The sequence below is a fragment of the Colobus angolensis genome, unplaced genomic scaffold, assembly GCF_000951035.1.
Source record: "Colobus angolensis palliatus isolate OR3802 unplaced genomic scaffold, Cang.pa_1.0 Scaffold289, whole genome shotgun sequence".
NCBI classification, from domain to species: domain Eukaryota; kingdom Metazoa; phylum Chordata; class Mammalia; order Primates; family Cercopithecidae; genus Colobus; species Colobus angolensis.
The window spans coordinates 1,347,166-1,353,170 of NW_012116143.1; the positions used below are offsets into that span (position 1 = coordinate 1,347,166).

The 6,005-nt window shown below is 38.9% G+C and overlaps 1 protein-coding gene across 1 annotated transcript in view; it reads right to left on the reverse strand.

The window, feature by feature from the left end:
- PRKCI (protein kinase C, iota) overlaps positions 1–6,005 on the reverse strand; it is an 85,007-nt gene that overhangs the window by 66,095 nt on the left and 12,907 nt on the right. The gene's annotated exons all lie outside the window — the stretch shown is intronic.

Here is a 6,005-nt window from a genome sequence, read left to right on the forward strand (position 1 = left end):
CAGTATACTCCAGCCTGGGCAATGGAGTGAGACTTTCTCTCTCTCTCTCTCTCTCTCTCAAAACAAAGGTGAACTACACTATAGCATCTGCATCAATCCCATAAGCCCAGGGGTTTGAGGCTGCAGTGGCTATAATCCCGTCAGTATACTCCAGCCTGGGCAACGGAGTGAGACTTTCTCTCTCTCTCTCTCTCTCTCTCAAAACAAAGGTGAACTACACTATAGCATCTGCATCATTCACAATAGCTAAGATATGCCCATCAATGGATAAACAGATACAATACATACGGCATATATACACAATGGAATACTACTCAGCCTCAAGCAGAAAATTCTGTCACATTCAACAACACAGATGAACCTAGAGGACATTATGCTAAGTGAAATAAGCATAAGCCAGGCATACAAAGGCAAATACCACATGATATGTGGAATCTAAAAAAGTTGAACTCATACACGTATAGAGTACCAGAGGCTGGAGGGAGTGGGTTAGATAGAGAAAGGAGAGGCGCCAGTTAAAGGGTACAAGGTTGTGGTTAGACAGGAGTAGTAAGTTCTGGTGATCTATTGCATAGCATGGTGACTACAATTCATAATAATGTATTGTGTATTTCAAAATAACAAAAAGAGTGGATTTTAAATGTCCTCACCACAAAGAAATAAGCATTTGAGGTAACAGATGTGTTAATTACCCTGATTTTTTCATTCCACAACATACACATGTATTGAAACATCACACTGTATCCCATGAACATATACAATTATTATCTGTCAATTAAAAATTTTTTTAAAAACTGAAAACTCACCTTTGTTAAAAAAAATAAAGTCACATTTGTCATTCCCTGTCCCACACTTTTGTTACACAAGAATTTATGAGAAAGAGGAGAGTGGCATGATGGTTACAAAATTACTACTCATTCTAAAATGTTTAGTTAGATTAAGCAAACCAGTTTTTCCACAGTAAAACAAATCACTAAGACTGGTTTTGAGTATAAGGAAAAAGGGCAGTTGTCTTAAATCTCTTTAAACAGATGAAGAAAGTTTAAGATCTTTACTTGCTCCAACATAAAATCCCAACAATTAAACGTTTGGCTTGAGGAACAGCACTTCTCATATGCCAGAGAAATCAAATGATTGGCCTGTCTTTGATCCTAGAGAATTTTTTTTCTCCAGATCAGACCGACATGCCCCAATGCCTACATGATTAAAAACAAAGGTGACAAAATTACAACTGAAAAATAATTGAAAGTAACTTAAAAATAATTACTGTTGGCTCTGTATGTCTAAAATTAAGAAAAGATTGGTATCAGAATTAAGCAAGTTAAGAAGGATCGCATGGGAATCAATAGACCTTAATGAAAAATTTAACCTTTAACTGGAATAAGACAAAGCCTACAGCTTCACAGCTTTCCCCAGAAAATTAGGAAACTTAACAGCTACTCAGGGAGAAAGAAGTATGAAATGCATTATAATAGGACTGTTTCATCAGAAAGTGAATTTACTATGTACATCTGTTAATTAAAATATGCTACTTTAAGAAAAAAAAAAAACAGAACAAACAGTAACTGCCAATGCTTAAGTCTCCAATAACTGAAGTAAAATTAAACCAGGGAAAGGCTTGCTCCTAGACTTTTGTACAACTCACAAATATATATATATATACACACACACACACACACACACACACACAAATATATCTTTTTTTTGGAGACAGGGTCTTGCTTTGTTGCCTAGGATGGAATGCAGTGGCACAACAATGGCTCACTGCAGCCTCGATCTCCCACGCTCAAGTGATCCTTCCACCTTAGCTTTTTGAGTAGCTGAGACTATACATGCGCACTATCATGCCCAGCTAATTAAAAAAAAATGTTTTTTTGTAGGGACAAGGTCTCACTGTCTCACTATGTTGCCCAGATTGGTCTCAAACTTCTGGGCTCACAGGATCCTTCTGCCTTGGCCTGCCAAAATGTTGGGATTACAAGCGTGAGCCACTGCACCCAGTCACAAATATTTTTTGAGCATAATATTATTTAGTACTGCTCTAGGCACGCAGCTCCAACGTGAACGAAAGAGACAAGACCTCCTCTCTCATGGAGTTTACATTCTACCATACCAAAAAAAAAAAAAAAAAAAAACCCCACCAAAAACAGAAAAAGAGAAAAAACAGGGCAAAAAGATACAAAGTGAATGGAGGTAGGAAGGCTTCTTGGAGGACATGACATTTGAGTTAAAACCTGAATGATGAGAGACAGCGAGGTGACAATCTGGGAACAGAACTCTCCAGGCAAGGATAATACAAAAGTATTATAAAAATGTTTAATGGACTATCGCTAAACTAAGTACTTCTAATAAAAAGCACTGTCCAGTGATTCCTACATGCGCTGCAGTTTGAAAATCAGTGACTGAAAAACAACTCTAATCAGCAAATAAATGGTATGAAATGATCAGGACAGGATTAAAATGAGAGTAATATTTGTTTATAAGAAGCATTTTATTGAATGCTAAGCATAAGTCGCACACTGTGCTAAATTATATATAGTCTCATTTTCTGGCTGAAGACATACCGTAAGACAGTCATGAAATTTCTAAGTAACCACATTTAAACTATCTTTGTGATAGAGTAGGTCAAAAAGATAAAGATACTCAACCTTCCTCTTAATGCAGAATTTAAAATACCAGGTTAGCATTTCACTTACTGATTTTTAAAAATGTTAATGATTCATAATATCTAAGGTTGGTAAGGGCAAGAATGAAAAAATCCTCTCATTTCATGTAGTTGTATGAAAAATTAGTTGAATTTTTTAATTGACAAAAATTATATTTGTGGTATACAACATGATGTTTTGATATACATATGTTTTGACATAGTGGTTCACACCTGTAATCCCAGCACTTTGGAAGGCTGGGTCAGGAGGCTCACTTAAGGCCAGAGTTCAAGACTAGACTGGGCAACACAGTGAGAACCCGGCCTCTATATTAAAAAATCAATAAATAAGGCTGGGAGTAGTGGCTCATGCCTGTAATCCCAGCACTTTGGGAGGCCAAGGCAGGTGGATCACTTGAGCCCAGAAGTTCAAGACCAGCCTGGCCAACATGGTGAAACCTCATCTCTATTAAAAATACAAAAAGTAGGCAGGCATGGTGCCACAAGCTTGTAATCCTGGCTACTCAGGAGGCTGAGGCACAAGAATTGCTTGAATCCGGGGGGAGGGGGTTGCAGTGAGCGGAGATTGAGCCACTGCACTCTAGCCTGGGCGACAGAGTGAGACTGTCACAAAAAAAAAAAAAAAAAAAAGAAATGTTCAATATATACTGTTTATGGTAGTGAAAAACTAAAAATAGTCCAAATGTCCACCAATAAGGGATTAATCAAGAAACATCTATAATACGTAATACTATGCAGTACTAAAAAAAAGTGATGCAAATTGAAATACACTGAAATGAAAAAATGTCCAGTGCACACTATAAAGGAAAACACTGAATAACAATTTGTGTGTGTGTGTATATATATATACACACACACATATATATACACACACACACACACACACACACACACACACACACACACATATATATATATATTTTTTTTTAATGGAGTCTCACTCTGTCACCCAGGCAGGAGTACAATGGCACAGTCTCAGGTCACTGTAACCGCCATCTCCTAGGTTGAAGCGGTTCTCCTGCCTCACCCTCCCTAGTAGCTGGGATTACAGGCACCCGCCACCACGCTCAGCTAATTTTTGTATTTTCAGTACAGATGGGGTTTCACTATGTTGGTCAGGCTGGCCTCGAACTCCTGACCTCAGGTGATCCACCCGCCTCGGGATCCCAAAATGCTGGAACTATAGGCATGAGCCACCATGCCCGGCCCCATATAATTTTTTTTTAAAGGCCATGGAGGGCCAAGGTGGGTAGCACTGAGCCCCAAGTTCCCCATGCCCACCAAGACTGCAAAATATCAGCTGTATGTCATTTGTCATGTTAATAAAACTGTTAATAAAGAATTTATAGAAACATACATGTTTGCAAATGCATAGAAAATATATAAAAGGATATATACTAAGCTATTCTTCTCTTACAATTGGAATTTGTGAGGGAGGAGAGAGAAAAAAGGAAAAACAGGGGGCTTCTTTTTACATTTCATACTTTTTTGCACTACTTTTTTTCCTGAACAGTGAACATGAATTACTTCAGGAACACTGTTTTAAAAAATGAGAATGTGTTTGCACTTACCTATAGCTTGCAGCCTCAATAATGACTTTCCAGAGCTCTTTATATCAGGGAAGATAGCAATTATCCCAAATATTGAGCTAAATATTATAATGACATTCCTTAAAATGAAATTCTATTTGTATAACAATTAACAGAAAACTATTGTACAAAAGTAGTCTACTTAGGGTATCTTCTTTTTTTTTTTATATTTCCATAGGTTTTCAAGGAGCCAGGTGGTGTTTGGTTACATGAGCAAGTTCTTTTAGTGGTGACTTCTGAGATTTTGGGGCACCTATCACCTAAGCAGTGTACACTGTACCCAATATGTAGGCCTTTATCCCTCACCCCAAACCCACCCTTCCTTTAGGGTACCTTTTAACTAGACTTCAACAACAGTCATGTAAAATAATATTTAATGTGATCTGCAAAGCTCTTGGGGATCTAGTCTCACGCTTCTCAAACAAATTTCTGTATTCATACAACTCACCCGTGGATCTTGTTAAACTGTAGGCCAATTCAGTAGTCTGCAGCGGGACCTAAGAGTCCCCATTTCTAACAAGTCCAGTATATCACACTTTGAGTAGCGAGGGTCTAGCCCAAACTCATACCTCATCACTTCATACTTCAGATACAGCGAATTACAGATTTTCACTCATCATGTTCTTCACATTCCTGTGCCTTTCTTCTTCAGCCTATATGGTTTTCTCCTCACCTCCTCTACCTCAAAAACTTTTACTCTGTTATAGGTTTAGGTCAAACACTGCAGATGTATTACAGATGTGTCTTCTTTTGTATTCCTTAAGGCCCCGATGCGTTTATGTTCCAGAATTTATCACATTTGTTACACATGTGTCCATCTCCCAATCAGACTATGGGTTTGAAGATAGGAAATGTCTGTCCTCAGCACACAGATACTTGCTTCTTTTTTGCTTTTCCTTTTTTCTTTTTTGAGACAGGGTCTTGCGTTGCTTGCTTTGTTGCTGGAGTGCAGTGGCACAATCAGGGCCCATCTTCAGCCTTGACCTTCTAGGCTTGAGCAATCTTACCACCCAGCCTGTAGCTGGGACCACAGTTGCCCGCTACCGTATCCAGCTAAGTTTTAAAAACTTTTTGTAGAGACAGGGTCTCACAATGTTGCCCAGGCTGTTCTCGAACTCCTGGCCTCAAGCAATCTTCCCACCTCAGCCTCTAAAATGCTGGGATTACAGGCATAAGCCTATATATATGATAAATGTTTTCTGAGTACAAGTCACTGAGGTATCAGGTTTCTGCCACTAGTTTGAAATAGTGATTGTCAAAATCACTTTCATTCCATAATATTTTCTTTAAGGTAATATTCAGCTTAAAAACACGTAATCTCTTAAATTAAAATGTAAGACACCACATATTCAAAATTAAAGTGAAGCTGGGGGGCGGGTATGGTGGCCCAGACCTGTAATTCCAGCACTTTGGGAGGCTTAGGTGGGTAGATCACTTGAGGCCAGGAGTTCAAGACCAGCCTGGGCAACACTGCAAAACCCCGTCTCTACTATGTATACGAAAATTATCTGGGTGTGGTAGTGCACCCCTGTATCCCAGCTACTAGGGAAGCTGAGGCACAAGAATTGCTCGAACTTGGGAGGCGGAGGTTGCAGTGAGCTGGTATCCTGCCACTACACTCCAGCCTGGACGACAGAGCCAGACTCTGTCTCAAAAAAAAAAAAAATTTAAATTAAAAAATTAAGTGAAGCTGAATGCAGTGGCTCATGCTTGTAATCCCAGTACTTTGGGAGGTCACGGTGGGAAGATCA